This window comes from Giraffa tippelskirchi, chromosome 1, assembly GCF_054371585.1.
Source record: "Giraffa tippelskirchi isolate mGirTip1 chromosome 1, T2T-mGirTip1v1.2.pri, whole genome shotgun sequence".
Lineage (NCBI taxonomy): Eukaryota > Metazoa > Chordata > Mammalia > Artiodactyla > Giraffidae > Giraffa > Giraffa tippelskirchi.
The window spans coordinates 159,913,377-159,932,373 of NC_137275.1; the positions used below are offsets into that span (position 1 = coordinate 159,913,377).

At 36.2% G+C, this 18,997-nt stretch overlaps 1 protein-coding gene across 17 annotated transcripts in view; it reads left to right on the forward strand.

Moving 5' to 3' along the window:
- Positions 1-18,997, forward strand: part of RFX3 (regulatory factor X3) — a 309,752-nt gene that overhangs the window by 39,492 nt on the left and 251,263 nt on the right. For 9 of the 17 annotated variants that reach the window (XM_081502319.1, XM_081502339.1, XM_081502376.1 and 6 more), the window contains exon 1: positions 2,573-2,672. The exons of 6 other annotated variants lie outside the window; for them this stretch is intronic. The gene's annotated coding sequence lies outside the window, so the exon portion shown is untranslated. Of the gene's footprint in view, positions 1-847; positions 980-1,709; positions 1,778-2,572; positions 2,673-18,997 lie in introns of those variants that run through there. 2 more of the 17 variants (XM_081502402.1, XM_081502413.1) reach the window with 2 other exon arrangements.

Sequence of the window (18,997 nt, forward strand, 5' to 3'; positions counted from 1 at the left end):
AATATGGAGGCTGAAAAACTTGTAATAATTCAAGACATGAAGAGATCCTGAACAACTGTGTTAGTATCAGAATGAGGTGGTGGAATATGTCTTCAAAGAGGAGATGTTACTTGTAACTTGTCTGGAGAGAAGACACAGATAACTGTAGATTAGCTTGAATTTTCTTGATACTCAAGTTAGGTACAGGTGAATGTGGTTGAAAAGAATTAGAGCTAAAGGGGTTGGTAGAATTATCTTAGAAAAATCTAATTGTAGGACGTATAACTCATAGTCATTTTTCTCAAAGTTGTTATATTTAGTCACTTGTGTGTGTGCATGCTAAGTTGCTTCAGTCGTGTCTGACTCTTTGCAACCCTATATAATGTAGCCTGCCAGTCTCCTCTCCCCATGGGATTCTCCAGGCAAAAATACTGGAATGGGTTGTCATGCCATCCTCCAGGAGATCTTCCCTACTTAGAGGTAGAAACTGTGTCTCTTTTTGTCTCCTGCATTGACAGGTGGTTCTTTACCACTTGTGTTACCTGGGAAGCCCATTTAGTCATTTAGTTTATAATAAATATGTACAGTAATGCCTCATGTCAGAAAATATAATTCATAATGATAATAAAGTATCAGGAAAATCTGATAATAGGGTTAAAAATTGCCAGGTTATTTCTGAGAACTCTGGTGTGTTAATTATTGCATTTTTGCTGTAACTGACTTGTAATCACCTAAATACACAGCAAACACCTGTGATTATTTTAGTGATCCTTGTCTTGTCTTGTTCAAGTAACCCCAAAAATGTGTATTTAGACTGTTCCCTGTTCATATATACTCAGCTGTGCCTGTTTGCTTTGTTATTTTTCAGAGTTTAATGGACCAACATAAAAATTTATGGCAACTGTCACTTAATGTCACCTTTACCTTCAAAGAAAAAAAGAAAACAAGCAAAACTAAAGCACGCCAGGCAGCTATGATGCTGTTTACAGTTGACTAAATGGTAGAATACTGTGTACCTAATTTATATCTGATATCATGGGCCAAATTTAGGGCAAAAAAGATGTGAACATATATAAACAATACACTTAATTACATTTTTGTATATCAGTGTTTCCCTAAATTTATTAGCCAATAAAAATCATTAGTTTTAAAATAATCTTGCCCATTCTTCTCCAAACCAAGTATTTCTTTTTAAAATTTCCATAAAGCTGAATAATCATATATACTTAGTTCTCCAGTTTGTGACCTGTTTGTATATTGTTTCTGTTTTTTTTTGTTTTTTAGAAATCTTATTTTAATTATTTTTAAGTAATGAGTAAATATATATTAGTTGCTAATCTGTTCTCACTTTTGCTTCTCTGTGTCAGGCTGCTCTCAGAATTGGCTGGTCTGTCATCTTCACAATTTAAAAGGGTAGATTTTTTTCAGAGTATTCTTCTCTTATTTTCCCTCACTTATATTTCTTCCTAATTATTATGTTCATAATGTTTACTTGCATTCTTATTCTTTGAAAAATCTCTATCCTTTTGTGCAAAATCAAAACAATATTTTTTTGGCTACATTGGAAGTTTTAAAAATATAGTTATACAAAGAAATACAATAAAATAATTCATTTGTATGGTAATTAGTATTTATCTAGGTTCAATAATTAAAAGTAATCATAGTTTCTAGATATCAAAAAGAATTCATTTTTAATGTTAACCTAATTCTTCTTGCTTTTAATATTTTAGGCCACTTGGTCATTCTGGCATTTTATGGTAGAGAATACATTAAGTTTGGCTCATGGAAAGAATATGAGGTAATTGATCCATGTTCTCTATAAATTATGAAGTAAATGTACACAAAACATAGAGTACTTTAATATGTCAAATATGGGATCTCATGTCTGAATTTTTTCAATAACTCTTTAAATATGAGATTTTGAGATAGGTTTTTCATTTCTTATTGGTTAACAATAGCTAATATGATAAGGAACTTTATTTTCATTACTACTTTATATATTTAAGACAAAACAATATTAGAACTCTTCTTCACACTATATGGTTACAATTAATATTTTTAAATGCTTCAGATAGCTTAGCTCTCTGTGGGGCTGTAGAAACCACAAGAGCACGCCTCCTTCCTATCCTCCTCCCCATCCCTCTTTAAGAAGGATTAGAGGCATGCTACACTGTGAAATGCTAACAGCTAGCACACACAGTTTATGGGGGAAGTAGTGAGAAAGTGCGTTGAGGCTCCTATAATGTGAAATTTCTAGGCATTTCAGAGGGTCTAGTGAAAGCAATTGTGAACCTCACAGGTTAGTCTTTTCCTGTTCCTTTAGTATCCTTGTGTCACCCTGCATGTGCCTGTGTTTGGTTAACCCTGAAATGGCACTCAGCTAAGTGCATGTGCTACATTCATTTCCATAGTTGTTTCATAGATTACTAAGCTTCAAGCCTGTATCAGAATTAATTCAAATTAAAGATAGTACAATATAGCAGCTATCCTTATGAAATCCAGCCAATGGCATGGGAGTGTGAGGATCAGTAGATATTAATTATGTGGTAGAATAATAGGCTAACCTACTGCTGATGTCATAATTCCCCTACTCAGTAATGTGTTGGTTATGTAAGAAGGTGCAGCAGTTTGTGTGAACTTCTGCTTCCACTACAGCAGTACTTTAAAGAGGCTTTCCATCGGCATTCAGAAAGGTGAAAAGTGCAGGGTTGGTGGTGGAGTGGGTGGTGGGAGGGGCATAAGAGGGATAGGCGTAGAGTCTGAGTACATGTATGCTGTTCATCATCACTGGGCTTTGAGACTGTGTTTGTTCCCGAATTGAATTACATTTTTACCTTCCTACATAGTTGGAATGCAGCTCAGATGCAGCCCATTCAAGGTGGTAAACATTGCTCTCTTGACATTTCTTTAGTCTTCAGCTTCTGTGGGAAGATAACCACACAATCTGCTGCTTAAAAGACTTCACTAAGACTCAGGAATAAACTGGAGCTATTTCCTCCATTTCAAACCTGTGGTTTTATTTTTATTTTATTTTATTTTATTTTTTTTATTGGAATATAGTTGATTTCTTTTTTTTTTTATTTTTTTTTATAAAAACCTGTGGTTTTATAAAAGTCTGCAATAGGATGCACTGAAAATTTCCCTATGTGTTTTTCAAAATTTTTTATCACTATAAGGTTGGAAGAAAGATAAGGTAAATAGTTCTATGTCTAAGATCTTTGTAATATGATTTGTAACAAAAACTATGCACTCGTATATAGGAGTTATGATTTAAGAGTTATATCTTAATCACTGATAGTATATTTAAAGAGACTCAGTGCCGACTCTTTCAAATAGTTTTCCTGGGAAATTTTGCAGCTTTATCGTATTTCTTAAACTATTTGAATTGTCTTCTAACAAATGAGTCTGGTATTTATTCCTTGTCATTCATTTTTCATGATTGAAGGCATCTGATATGGACATTGATATCATATCTAATAATTGTGAAAGCTTGTGTGGGCCTAGAGAAAAGGGTTTCCATAATATCTTTTGGTTAAAAGTGCTTGCAAATAACGTTTATTAAAATAGGTTAGAGAAAATTTAAAGTAAAAAAGCAATGGATATTTTGTTAGAGTTCTTTTGGGAAAGTAGTGGGAGATAAGCTTAACTTGAATTATCCTGAGAAGCCATGGAGAATAAGTTTATATGTGCTGTCTTCCCACTTTTTCCTTTTAATCTGACTTTTGGACTTTGTTTCATTTTGATAGTCTTAAACTTCTTTGTTATATGTGAAATAAGTAAGTTGTCTTGGGAAGGGGAGGAGTAGGAAAGGAAAAATACTTCTCCTTTTTGCATAGCATACGGGATGTAAATTATAATATACTTTACATTTACATCGTAGATCACACTTCAAAAAGTATAAAGCTCTTCTGTGTGGACAGCATCTCACTCAGCTTTCCCACTAGTTATATGGAACCATATTATGTATGTGAAAACCCAAGTCCAAGAGAGGTTAAGATACACCTTTGAATACAGTTACACAGCTTAGTGGAAAGTCTAGCATGTACACCCAGATCTTGTGATCTCATGATCTCTAATGTTCCTGTCCACTGTATTAGTAATTTTCAAATTGTATTTTCCAGTCAAGTTCTACAGGAGCTGCCTTGGGAAATGTTGGTGGCTGCAGAGCAGGTCCATTTTTGTCTCCTTTTCTTTTGAGGCTCTGGGAAGTATTTCATTAGGAGTAGGCTTTTAGAGCCACGACTCTATACTGCTTTTCTTTGTGCAAGGACTGTAGAAAAGCAAACTTATCCCTCTAAGTGACAAACAAGGATATCTACCTCTTTTCATACTGACATTGTGGATCTAGAAATAAAAATTAGACTACTGGCCTTTTGCTTACTTCTGTTCCTTCTCAACTAAGTACTTACTGAATAGGTACTGAGCACAGTACACAGGATACATGAATTGCTTGCTTTTTATGAGGGCCAATGACAATTGGCTTGAAAGTAGTAATATAGTTTTTTAATAAAAATTAAAATAGAAACTGTTATATTAAATATATCATATCTTGGTTGTAAAGTGACATTTATAAGCATTATCATTTTTATATAATTTAAAATATTGATTGTACTTAATAATCCCAAGCCTGGTGGTTAAGCATGTGTTAGTTGCTCAGTTGTGTTCAACTATTTGTGACCACAGAGTAGCCCATCAGACTCCTCTGTCCATGGAGTTCTTCAGGCAAGAATACTGGAGTAGGTAGCCATTCCTTTCTCCAGGCAGTCTTCCCAACCCAGGGATTGAACCAGGATTTCCTGCATTTGCAGGCAGATTCTTTACCATCTGAGCCACCAGGGAAGCCCCAGTTAAGCATATTTATTCTTAAAAGTTGTTTCATCAGCTACTGTCTATGTATAAAGCCTTGAAAATTCTAGATTTTAGTAGCATTTATGAGTAATGCTAATAGTGTCATAGAATGTTTCCTTCATCATATTACAGAACTCTAGAGTGTTTGATAATAATGGATTCCAAAATATGTATTCACCTTGCCCAAGCCTTATTGTAACAATTTATGAAATTACATATCTGCAAATAGAAAATAAATTTCATCAGTGATAAAGCAAAACATCATGAAAATTTAATGATGATTGGCAGAAAGCAAAGGAGAACTAAAGAGCTTCTTGATGAAAGTGAAAGAGGAGAGTGAAAAAGTTGGCTTAAAACTCATTCAGAAAACTAAGATCATGGCATCTGGTCCCATCACTTCATGGGAAATAGATGGGGTAACATTGGAAACAGTGTCAGACTTTATTTTTTTGGGCTCCAAAATCACTGCAGATGGTGACTGCAGCCATGAAATTAAAAGACACTTGCTCCTTGGAAGAAAAGTTATGACCAACCTAAACAGCATATTAAAAAGAAGAGACGTTATTTTGCCAACAAAGATCCATCTGGTCAAGGCTATGGTTTTTCCAGTAGTCATGTATGGATGTTAGAGTTGGGCTATAAAGAAAGCTGAGCACCAAAGAATTGATGCTTTTGAACTGTGGTGTTGGAGAAGACTCTTGAGAGTCCCTTGGACAGCAAGGAGATCCAACCAGTCCATCCTAAAGGAGATCAGTCCTGACTATTCATTGGAAGGACTGATGCTGAAGCTGAAACTCCAATGCTTTGGCCACCTGATGCAGAGAACTGAGTCATTTGAAAGACCCTGATGCTGGGAAAGAATGAAGGCGGGAGGAGAAGGGGACGACAGAGGATAAGATGGTTGGATGGCATCACCGACACAATGGACATGAGTTTGTGTAAACTCTGGGAGTTGGTGACAGACAGGGAGGCCTGGCATGCTGCAGTCCATGGGGTCACAGAGTGGAACACAACTGAGTGACTGAACAGAACTGAAAAGTTTATCACATATTCAAGATAAGAGTAATTGTTTAGACTCACATCATAGCATTCTACACGTTTAATGTGTCAACAGATTTTTACCATTTTTATTTTTAAATTTTTTGATTGAGATATAGTTGATGCACAGTATTATATAAGTAAGTGTACAGCATTATGATTCACAATTTTAAAGGTTATACTCCATTTATAGTTGTTATAAAATATTGGCTATGTTGTACAGTATATCCTTGGAGCTTATTCATTTTATACATAATAGTTTGTACCTTTTAATGACCTTACCCCATCTTGTCCCCCCCTCTTTTCCTCTCCCCACTGTTCTCTATATCTGTGTTTCTTCTTGTTGTATTTACTAGTTGTTTTATTTTTTGGATTCCACACATAAGGGACATTGCACAGTACTTGTCTTTCTCTGTATGGCTATGTAATATGAGGATAATAACTTTTGCCTTGGATCCTTTTGAAAATTAAATAAAAGATATATATGAAGTACATAATCCAGTGCTTGGTACAGCATAGTGGTTACTAAATGATGCAGTCATGCCTTAGAGATATTGCATATTCAGTTCCAGAGCATTGCAGTAAGCAAACATTGTAATAAAATGAGTCACACTAGTTTTTTTTGTTTATCAGTTTGCATATAAAAGTTGTGTTTACGCTGTTCTGTAGTCTGTTAAGAGTGCAATAGCATTATGTCTAAAAAAATAATGTATACCCCTTATATATGCAAAGTATTTCTTAAAGACATAGCACATTTATACTAAGTATAGTTTGAAGCACTTAAATATTTCTGCTTTGCTTTTATTTTTTAAGAGAAATTATTAGCAAAATTAAAAATGTTAAATGATTTGTAAGAAGAAACAGTTGTGAAGGTTTATGATTTGAAGCTGTCATTTGAAAGAGGAATAAACTAAACTTTCATTCAGTGAACATATTAACTGCTTTTTAATCAATATTTTATATTAAAAGTAATAACATTTGAAAGTTTACAGAGCCTCAGGGTTATGACAGTTGACATCATTTTAAATGAAAATTATTTTATTTTGTTATTATTTCAAAAGTTATATATGCTTAATATAAACATTCAGAAAATACAGAAAGGCTTCCCTGGTGGCTCAGATGGTAAAGAATCTGCCAGCAATGTGGGAGACCCAGGTTCGATCCCTGGTTCAGGAAGATCCCCTGGAGAAGGGAATGGCAACCCACTCCAATATTCTTGCCTGGAGAATCCCATGGACAGAGGAGCCTGGCAGGCTACAGTCCATGGGGCTGCAAAGAATCGGACACGACTGATTGACTAGACACACACAAAGGTAGTAAAAAAAAATCATTCTCCTCAAAGCTTACTACCCATCTGCTCACAAGACTGCTGTCACACCTCAGAATTTCTCTGGTGAGTCTGTATGGCATTCCTGGGTATGCTCCTGGCCACACATGCGCATGTTTCCTCTCCCTTAAAAACGCAGAAATATGCGCACAGTCTCTTAAAAGTTGTCATGCGATTTGTTTTTTAACTTTTAACATTCATATACTTTCATGATAATAATATTGTATGCATTCTTTTTGGCATATCTCCTTAAGCAGCTCTCTAGCTAGACATTTAGGTTGTATTCTGTATTTTGGGTTTATGGTTAATTACTGTACATACATCTTTTGTGCTTCATCCAATAATTTTCTTCAAATAAGTTCTTAGGAATGTAATTGCTTGGGTAGAAGGCTGTGTACAGTTCAGTGTTTTTATCAACTACCAAATTGCTCTCTAGGTGGATCATGCCATTTCATACTTGGAACAGTAACACTTTAATGTTTCATTTCTTTGCATGCTTTCTGATACTAGGTGTGATCAATTTTTGTCATTTTTTTTATATTTATGCCAGTCAGTTAGTAAAAGAAAACGCACTTGTATTTGCATTTTTTTGGTAACTAATGGCAAATTTTTAAAAAAGTATATTAGCCATTTTATTTCTTTTGGTGATTGTCCACTTATATCGTTAGTACCCTTTCCTGTTGGACAATGTCTTCTTTTCCTCCTCCTTCCTTTTAAATTTTAAGATTTCTTCATAATAGAGGGACATATACTTTTATTTGTAATTCGTACTGTACATATTTTGCCATTTAAAAATATTTGCTATTTTTCTCTTTTTAGTGTGTTCTTTTAGAAATATTTTAGAATGTAAATGTATCATTTTTTCAATTGATACTCCTAAATTATAATAAGACCATTATAACTCATGATTCAGTGCATGAATTAAAGATTAGATATTTTAAAAAATGGTAGTTTTCTGATTGGAAACCATTTTGCATATGAGTAAGGTGGTGAATTGCTCATATTAGTTAGATATGTTTGTTGTAATTCCAGTTTCAACTGCAAATAAAAAAGAATTGTGTGTGAGAGAGATATTTTGATGGAGTTAGTTGTAGTTACTTTAAAGCCAGATAGTCCTGGGTTTGTTTATTTCTCTTTAATTTAGATGAGAACACCTAAACATTGAAAATGGATTTTCCACTTATTAGCTGTGTGACTGTTGGCAAGTTAATCTAAGCTGTCAATTTCTTGACTCAGTTTATTTATTTGAAAGGGAGATAATAACTACTTTGTTGAGTTATTGTAAGGATTAGTTGTAGTTAACTTGGAGTATTTAGCAGCACCTGACATATAATCAGACAACAATAAATCACAGTTTTAGTGTTTTTGTTCTTTATATTAATGATAAATAATTTTAGCCCATTACTATATACAATAATATTGCTGTGGTAGTATTATAATTTAGCATATGGGGTAATTAACTATGATTATTATAATTTTATTAAGAGAGAATGGTGCCTAACTAGATTTACTATACCTAGAATCCTGTCAGATAAATATTACTTCCTTTTATTTGCATAGCAGTTTTGTTTTCAGAGCTCTTTCTCATTTCTTGTTTTATTTGCTCTGTACAATCTTCCTATAACATAAGCAAGGCCTGTATGATTTTACATTTTACAGTTGAGGAGCTGAGGCTTGTAGAGAATGGAAGACTTGTCCAAGGTCATATGGCTTATAAGTGGTTTTCAGGTTCATTTCCTTCTGCCTATAATTAAGATTCTCACCGAACCTAGATTGACCTTCAGTATGGAAAGGAACAGAATAAAATTTGATTATAATTGCTAAGTCTTTGTTTAACTCTAGCCAATTATAGTTTCTTGTGGTTGCTCCCATTCTAGTCATCTGAACATTGGCTTTAATGTTTTAATAGTCTATTATGTTGATGGTGGTTACAATGAAACATATCTGGGTATTCATACCCTTTTGAACTTTTTTTTCTTTCAGTTTGGACTGGGCCTTACTTGTGGCTCAGCTGGTAAAGAATCTGCCTACAATGCAGGAAACCTGGGTTCAATCCCTGGATTGGGAAGATCCCCTGGAGAAGGGAATGGCTACCCACTCCTGTATTCTTTCCTGGAGAATTCCATGGACTGTATGGTCCATGGGGGTGGCAAAGAGTCAGACGTGACTGAGAGACTTTCACTTTCACTTTCTTTACTTAACAAACAGAATGCAACAGAGTTAGAGCTGTTTGAAGTCTGAGCATAAGCCTTAATAAAACTAGGTAACTTTTATGTTTTTGGGAGACCTAAACCATTATGTCAGAAATCTGGCTACCTTCCTAGAGGAATTATGTTGAACCGAGGCCACATGGAGAGAGAGGGAGGGAGAGAGATAGAGAGGGAGAAAGGTGCAAGGGGGAAAAGGAAAGGAGGATCAGAGAGGGTCTGGAATTATGTACAGACAGAAGCCCAGCCACCCTAATCCTAGTATTCTAGTTAAGCCCAGTTCCTATCTTCCAGCTCAAAGCAGTTGTGTGAGTGACCATCAGCAAGATGAGCAGAAGAACTGCCTAGCTGAGCCTAGCCTAGTTTCCAGAATTATGAGCAAATAAAATAGGTGTTTTTGTTTTTTTCTTTTTGAGCAGGAAGTTTTGAACCCAGATTGCAGAATTATGAGCAAATAAATTTTTTTTTTTTTTTGAGCAGTGAGTTTTGGAGTGGCTTGTTGCACAACAGTAGAAAAGCTTGAGAAGCTTGAGGTATACTTGAAAATAGAAATCTTGCTCAAAGGTGTCTCCCTTTCTTGGCCCATTTTGGACAGTTTTGGTCTTTTTGTGGTTTGCTAATATCCAGGAGTGTTGAAGAGAGATGACAGTAATGAGTAACTTTCCTTTCCAGAAGCTCTTAAATGCACAGGTTTGGCAGGATACTTGGATAAACCTGAGGTAAACCCTATTTCTGTGCTGAGTCTCTTCAGAGAAGTCTCAGGAGCTAGGGTTGCTTCCTAGGTTCAGATGTCAGATTCTTCTTTGTTGAGTTTCACACTCTGTCTTTTGTGGCTCTTTTTATCCCTGTCAGAGTTGAATTGGATTTGGCCTAGGTTAGCCAGTTAAGAGCAAGATGGAATAGTCTTTCTTCCTCTGTTGAACTTGTCCAAAAAGACGTGGGAGGCCTTTTGGGTTGAGAGTAAAACTATGACATGGACTCACCTTTATTTCTGATCATTCACATTATTACTTAACAGGAAAGATATACTACTGTGAGACATTACTCATGCAGTTTATCTTTTTCCTCTCACAGATCAGTTTCTTCCTATTTAACTATAAATATTGCATATTTTATTCTATAATTATAATTTAAAAATTGTAAAAATAAAAAAATTGCAAAATGTTTTATAAATTTCTACTGGAGATGAGAACCAGTGATCTATATGCTTGTAAGTATAATTTTAAAAACAATTTTGTTGTTAAAATGCTTTTTGTTTTTAAAAAATACATGAAGAGAGATTTATAATATTACAGAGCTTGATTGGCTTCTAGATTGCTGGAGTGAGGGCCTCAGTGTACTCCCTCTCTGTATAACACAACAAAAACATGGGCTACACAACTAAAATCAACCATTTTGGAATTATGGCTGTTGATCAGAACCAGAGGGTGAACTAAAAATTGTGTGTCCAAGAGAAAACTACTGAACTATGGGTGATGACAGTGGTGTCTGATTTGTGACCATTCCCATTTTCCCTCCTTTCCCAGCTTGTGGTATAGCAAAAGCTGGCAACATTTTTGACAATGGAGAGATCTGACCACTTTTGGAGGTCCATGAAAAGCACCATATCTAGAGCACAGTTAATGTTTTGCCTGAACTTGCAGCTACCTGGGAAAACCCAGTTCTCAGAGAGACTGGCTGTTGATTTGACTCAGGGCCCAGCTCAGTTGGGGGAAAAAAAGGCCTACCCACTGGACTTTGCTGAAACAGTAGCCACTCTTGGCAACATCTCCACCATTTAAGGCTGTGATTTCTGGTGGGGCAAACAAGAGCCTTGCCAGGAACTTAAAAGGAAATCCTTGAGGATTAGCCAGCCATAGGGAATTTTGAAAAATTCCCAAGTATTTCTAAGATATCTAAAAGACTATAGAATGTGCGAGGCTTTGCATATGCCCGGGAAAGACCTGGGAAAGGAGAGGATCCACCTCTGGCTGATTTTGAGGCTCTGTGCAAGAAGGAAGTGAAAGCTATGGCCATCTTAAAAGCTACCTAAAGTTAAAAGGTATTACTTCTCACAGAGGTTTCTTTGGCAAAGGGTGGAAGATACACAGGCAATTAAAAAAATCTTCTGACCAATCGTTGGTTGATAACTAAATTATACTGATCCAGGAAGCCAGGCTTAAAAATAAAAACCTGAAATACTCAGTAGCCACATAATACAGGGTATATATAATTAGTTCATGAAAGTGCTAAACAGATAAGCAGCACCAAGAAAAAGAACAGAGCTAATGATTAAAAAGTCTTAGTGGGGCACTGTGGAAGATTCTGATACCAGAATTGTTAAAAAACGTATTATTTAAAATGGCTAGCTTTCAACACAAAAATTATGAGATCTTTAAGAAATAGAAAAGTGCTACATACATGGGAAAAAGTGAAAAACTACCCAACAGAAAAGTACCCCTGTGGAAGTCTAGATTTGGATTTAAAAGACAAAGACTTTAAGTTAGCTATTGTAAATATGTTTAAGGAACTCAATGAAACCATGTCGAAAGAACTAAAGGGAAGTGTGAAATTGTTATCTTACCAAAGAGAATATGAACAAGCATAGAAATTAGTTTAAAAGAACCATATAGAAATTTTGAAGTTTAAAAGTATGATAACAAAAATGAAAAATTTACTGCTGCTGCTGCTGCTGCTAAGTCGCTTCAGTCATGTCCGACTCTGTGCGACCCCACAGACGGCAGCCCACCAGGCTCCACCGTCCCTGGGATTCTCCAGGCAAGAATACTGGAGTGGGTTGCCATTTCCTTCTCCAGTGCATGAAAGGGAAAAGTGAAAGTGAAGTCGCTCAGTCGTGTCCGACTCTTGAGCGACCCCATGGACTATATAGCCTACCAGGCTCCTCCGTCCATGGGATTTTCCAGGCAAGAGTACTGGAGTGGGGTGCCATTGCCTTCTCCGAAAAATTTACTAAAGAGGCTCAAATAACTGATATGAGTTGGTAGAAGAAAGTATTAGTATTGAATGTAGCTCGATAGAGATTATCCAGCGTGAGGAGTAGAAAAGAAATGAAGGTGAACACAACTTCATGAGACCTATGGGACATTGAAAGTGTATCAACATGCACATAATGGGAGTCTTAGAAGGAGAAGAGTGGGGAAAAAAAACAAAAGGCAAAAAGAATATTAAAAGAAATAATGACAGGAAACTTCACAAACTTGCTGAAAAAACATTAATTTATGCATTAAATAAACAGTATACTCCAAGTAGAATAAACCCAAATATAGACAAATCATAGACATCAAAATCTAATTTAGAGATCATAGTCAAATTTGTGGAAGTGAAAGACGAAGAGAAATCTTAAAAGCTACAAAAGAAAAATACTGATAGCTGATTTACCAGAAACCATGGACGCTGGAAGACATTTTCAAAATGTTGAAGGAAAAAAACGACTGTTAACCAGGAATTCTGTATCTTGCTAAAATCTCAGCGATGGAGAAATTAAAGACATTTACAAATAAGTAAAAACTATTTCTGCTTTATTGACTATGCCAAGGCCTTTGACTGGGTGGATCACAATAAACTGTGGAAAATTCTGAAAGAGATGGGAATACCAGACCTACTGACCTGTCTCTTGAGAAACTTGTATGCAGGTCAAGAAGCAACAGTTAGAATTGGACATGGAACAACAGACTGGTTCCAAATAGGAAAAGGAGTACGTCAAGGCTGTCTATTGTCACCCTGCTTGTTTAACTTATATACAGAGTACATCATGAGAAACGCTGGGCTGGAAGAAACACAAGCTGGAATCAAGATTGCCGGGAGAAATATCAATAACCTCAGATATGCAGATGACACCACCCTTATGGCAGAAAGTGAAGAAGAACTAAAGAGCCTCTTGATGAAAGTAAAAGAGGAGAATGAAAAAGTTGGCTTAAAGCTCAACGTTCAGAAAAACTAAGATCATGGCATCTGGTCCCATCACTTCATGGGAAATAGATGGGGAAACAGTGGAAACAGTGGCAGACTTTATTTTTTTGGGCTCCAAAATCACTGCTGATGGTGACTGCAGCCATGAAATTAAAAGACGCTTACTCCTTGGAAGGAAGGTTATGGCCAACCTAGATAGCATATTTCGGAGAAGGCAATGGCACCCCACTCCAGTAGTCTTGCCTGGAAAATCCCATGGGCGGAGGAGCCTGGTAGGCTACAGTCCATGGGGTCGCTAAGAGTCGGACACGACTGAGCGACTTCACTTTCATTTTCCCCTTCATGCACTGGAGAAGGAAATTGCAACCCACTCCAGTATTCTTGCCTGGAGAATCCCAGGGACGGCGGAGCCTGGTAGGCTGCTGTCTATGGGGTCGCACAGAGTCGGACACGACTGAAGCGACTTAGCAGCAGCAGCAGGAGCAGCAGCAGCAGATAGCATATTTAAAAGCAGAGACATTACTTTGCCAACAAAAGTCCGTCTAGTCAAGACTATGGTTTTTCCAGTGGACATGTATGGATGTGAGAGTTGGACGGTGAAGAAAGCTGAGCGCCAAAGAATTGATGCTTTTGAACTGTGGTGTTGGAGAAGACTCTTGAGAGTCCCTTGGACTGCAAGGAGATCCAATCAATCCATCCTAAAGGAGATCAGTCCTAGGTGTTCATTGGAAGGACTGATGTTGAAGCTGAAACTCCAATCCTTTGGCCACCTCATGCGAAGAGTTGATTCATTGGAAAAGACCCTAATGCTGGGCAGGATTGGGGTCAGGAGGAGAAGGGGACGACAGAGGATGAGATGGTTGGATGGCATCACCAACTCGATGGACATGGGTTTGGATAGACTCTGGGAGTTGGTGATGGACAGAGAGGCCTGGCTTGCTGCAATTCGTGGGGTCGCAAAGAGTCGGACACGACTGAGCGACTGAACTGAACTGAAAAACTGAGTTTGTCACTAGCAAACTTGCCCTACAGGAAACATTATGGGGAATATTTCAGGTTGAAACAAAAGGATACTAAACAGTAAACATGAAGAAATAAAGAGCAATGGTAAATTGATGAGGTTATAACATATAGAGAAGTAGTTTTACAATAATAATAAAAAGAAAGGCGAGGAAACAGAGGCATATTGGAGGCAAGTTTTAAATTATTATTAAAATTTTAGTGTTAATCCTGACTCAGTTCAGGTCAGTCACTCAGTCGTGTCCAACTCTTCACAACCCCATGGACTGCAGCATGCCAGGCCTCCCTGTCCGTCACCAACTCCCAGAGTTTACTCAAGCTCATGTCCATTGTGTTGGTGATATCATCCAACCATCTCATCCTCTGTCATCCCCTTCTCCTCCCGCCTTCAATCTTTCCCAGCATCAGGGTCTTTTCCAATGAGTCATATCTTCACATCAGGTTGCCAGAGTATTGGAGTTTCAGCTTCAGCATCAGCTTCTAATGAATATTCAGGACTGTTTTCCTTTAGGATGGACTGGTTGGATCTCCTTGCAGTCCAAGGGACTCTCAAGAGTCTTCTCCAACACCACAGTTCAAAAGCATCAATTCTGTGGTGCTCAGATTTCTTTATAGTCCAACTCTCACATCCATACATGACTACTGGAAACACCATAGCTTTGACTAGATGAACTTTCATTGGCAAAGTAACATCTCTGCTTTTTGATATGTTGTCTAGGTTGGTCATAACTTTTCTTCCAAGGAGCAAACATCTTTTAATTTCATGGCTGCAGTCACCATCTGCAGTGATTTTGGAGCCCAAAAAAATAAAGTCTCTCACTGTTTCCCTTGTTTCCCCATATATTTGCCATGAAGTGATGGGACCAGGTGCCATGATCTTAGTTTTCTGAATGTTGAGTTTTTAGCCAATTTTTTCACTCTCCTCTTTCTCTTTCATCAAGAGGCTCTTTAGTTCTTCTTCACTTTCTGCCATAAGTGTGATGTCATTTGCATATCTGAGGTTACGGATATTTCTCCCAGCAATCTTAATTCCAGCTTGTGTTTCATCCAATCCAGCATTTCTCATTATGTGCTCTGCATATGAGTCAAATAAGCAGGGTGACAATATATAGTCTTGATGTACTCCTTTCCTGATTTCGAACCAGTCTGTTGTTCCATTTCAGTTTTAACTGTTGCTTCTTGACCTGCATACAGGTTTCTCAAGAGGGAGGTCAGGTGGTCTGATATTCCCATCTCTTGAAGAAATTTCCAGTTTGTTGTGACCCACACAGTCAAAGGGTTTGGCATAGTCAATAAAGGAGATGTAGGTGTTTTACTGGAACTCACTTGCTTTTTCTATGATCCAGTGGATGTTGGCAATTTGATCTCTCGTTCCTCTGCCTTTTCTAAATCGTGCTTTAACATCTGGAAGTTGAGAGTTCACATACTGTTGAAGCCTGGCTTGGAGAATTTTGAGCATTATTTTGCTAGCACGTGAGATGAGTGCAATTGTGTGGTAGTTTGAGTATTCTTTGTCATTGCCTTTCTTTGGAATTGGAATGAAAACTGACCTTTTCCAGTCCTGTGGCCACTGCTAAGTTTTCCAAGTTTGCCAGCATATTGAGTGCAGCACTTTCACAGCATCATCTTGTAGAATTTGAAATAGCTCAACTGGAATTCCATCACCTCCACTAGCTATGTTTGTAGTGATGCTTCCTAAGGCCCACTTGACTTCGCATTCCAGGATGTCTGGCTCTAGGTGAGTGATCACATCATCGTGATTATCTTGGTCATGAAGATCTTTTTTGTATAGTTCTTCTGTGTATTCTTGCCACCTCTTCTTAATATCTTCTGCTAGGTCCATACAATTTTTGGCCAGAATGTTTTAAATTAAAATGATAATTGTAATTTCCAGAGGAACCACTGAGAAAATAACTCAAAACATTGTAGTGAAAGAAACAACCAAGGAATGAAAAAAGTACGCTAGACAATATCTATTTAACACAAAAGAAGGCAGGAAATGGTAAAAAGATACCGTAGAGCTCAAATATACCCTTAGAGATTTGAAGTTATTAATGTATAATTTCCATGTAAAATAGCATATTTATGTAATCTTTAAGAAAATGTTACCAATAGAGAATATAGGTCAATGCTTAATTTTATGGTACTATCAGATGCTTATCAATAGATTTTAAAAATATGGTATAAGAAAAATGCACTGAAGTTAAGTTAGTGTGAAAAAGATTCAGTTAACCTTGGGTTCTTAAAATGTAGCTTTGTTTGCTTGAAAATGAAACAGCAATGTATGGAAATGAGAGATGCTCTTTATTTTGTTTCTGAAAGTTTGGGTGTAGAAAATTTAGTTCTTTACCTTCCTCTAAATATGGAAAAGAAACAGTGAGAAAAGTGCTTTGGGAAGAGAGGAGATCATGGCAAAAAGGCATCTTGAGATAAATGCACATAGGAAAGGGCTGTCAAAAAGAATAATGTTCTGGACACAATATTTCAGAAGTCTTGAGAGGTATTTCTGCCTGCATTTTCCATATATTGTTGATTCTGTTCTCCATCAGTGCCCAGCCCAAGTGAATATGCGATCTTATAACAAAGGTTGTTCATTGTTCAAGCAGCCACATTTACAATGTCTTACGTATGGATTCAGAAAATAGAACACATGTTTAGCTTCATAGTGTGAAGAAAGTTTAATTATATCAAACACTACCTGTAATTTTGTTATTATAAGAAAAGTGATTAAATTGAATTTTTTTATTACTGATTTAAATTATCATTTAAATAAAAACACAATTCTCAGTCTGTTTTCAGTCCCAACATAGTTGAAGAATATAGCACAGTTGCCTCAGTAATGATGGCTCACTCTACTGGGAGCATCTCTCTGCGTGAGAGTAAGAAATATTTTAAAAGCCCTCCAAGTAATTCTGATATGCCATATCTCTTTCCATTTGAAGTAACAAATTTAAGTCATAGGTTCCTAGAATTTTATAGAAATTAGTGTTACTGAGAGATTATAGTGATTAATATTGAATCTACTCTTGTGAGATTATTTTATTTGTTAAGCGAGTTAGAGTGAACCTTTTCAGTACTTTTTCTGTGAACTTACCAGAGTTTTCAAGATGTTTTTATTTCTATGGCTTTTCTCTAACCAGATTAACCATTTTCAAGTACAGTACATTAACTGTATGTGCATTGTTGTACAACAGACCTCTAGAAGTTCTTCAGCTTGCAGAACTGAAACTTTATACCCTTGAAGAATAAGTCTCCTTTCTTCCTTCCCCTTAGCCTCTGGTAATGACAATTCTACTTTCTCAGAATTTTACTATTTTAAGTATCTCATATACATAGGATCATTCAGTATTTGTGATTTTGTGGCTGTCTTATTTCACATACTATAGTGTCATCAAGGTGTTGTAGAATATGACAGGGTTGCCTTCTCTTTAAAGTCTAAATAATGTTCCATTGTACAGGCATACCTCATTTTATTGCACTTTGTTTTATTGTGTGTCTCAGATAGTGCACTTTTTTTTTTTTTAACAAATTGAAGGTTTATGACAACCCTGCATCAAAGAAATCTGTTGGTGCCATTTTTTCCAACAGTATTTGCTCACTTCTTATCTTTGTGTCACATTTTGATAATTCTCCCAATATTTCAAGCTTTTTCATTATTATTATATTTGTTATGGTGACTTGATATTCCTATTGCAAAAAGTTATGACCCACTAAAGGCTCAAATGGTTAATATTTTTTAGCAATAAAGTATCTTTTAATTGAGATTTATGCATTTTTTTAGACACAATGGTGTTGCACATATAATAGACTGTAGTATAGTGTTAATGTAGCTTTTATATTCATTGGAAAACCAAAAAAATCACATGACTCACTTTGTTGGTGATATTCAGTTTATTGCAGTGGTCTGGAACCAAACCCGCAATAGCTCCCAGGTATGCCTTATGTGTATACTATTTATGCATTTATTTTTTTAAATTTATTTTACTGAAGTAATAGTTTTTTTTCAGTGGTTTTTTAAATTAAAGTATATTTGACTTATACTGTGTTAATTTCTGCTGCACAGCAAAGTAATTCAGTTCATACATGTATATATATTTTTTCACATTCCTGTCCATTGTTGTTTATTATAGGATATTGAATATAGTTCCCCATGCTATGTAGTAGGACCTTGTTTATTCATTTTATATATAATAATTTGCATCTACTAATCCCAAACTCCCAACCCATCCTATCCATTTATTTATTAATGGGCATTTAGGTTGCTTCCACTTCTTGGCTATTGTGAATAATGCTGTAGAGAACATGGGTGTATAAATACCTCTTCAAGATCTTGGTTTCAGTTCTTTTGGGTATATACCCAGAGGTAGGATTGCTGGATCGTTTGATAACTCTATTTTTAAGTTTTTGAGTAACTTCCATACAGTTTTTCATAATAACTACACCATTTTACATTTCCACTAACAGTACACAAGGTTCTAGTTCTCTGCATCCTCACCAACACTTGTTATTTTATGTTTTTGGTTTTGTTTTGTCTTCTAGTGACCGCCCTAACCATTTCTAGGTCTATAGCTTACTGCCAACATGATGTTAGGCTTTTATTTACTACTGAATCACTTTCTAAAGAAACAGAATAGTTATTTCAAATCTTCACAAACTGTTCTCTGACTTC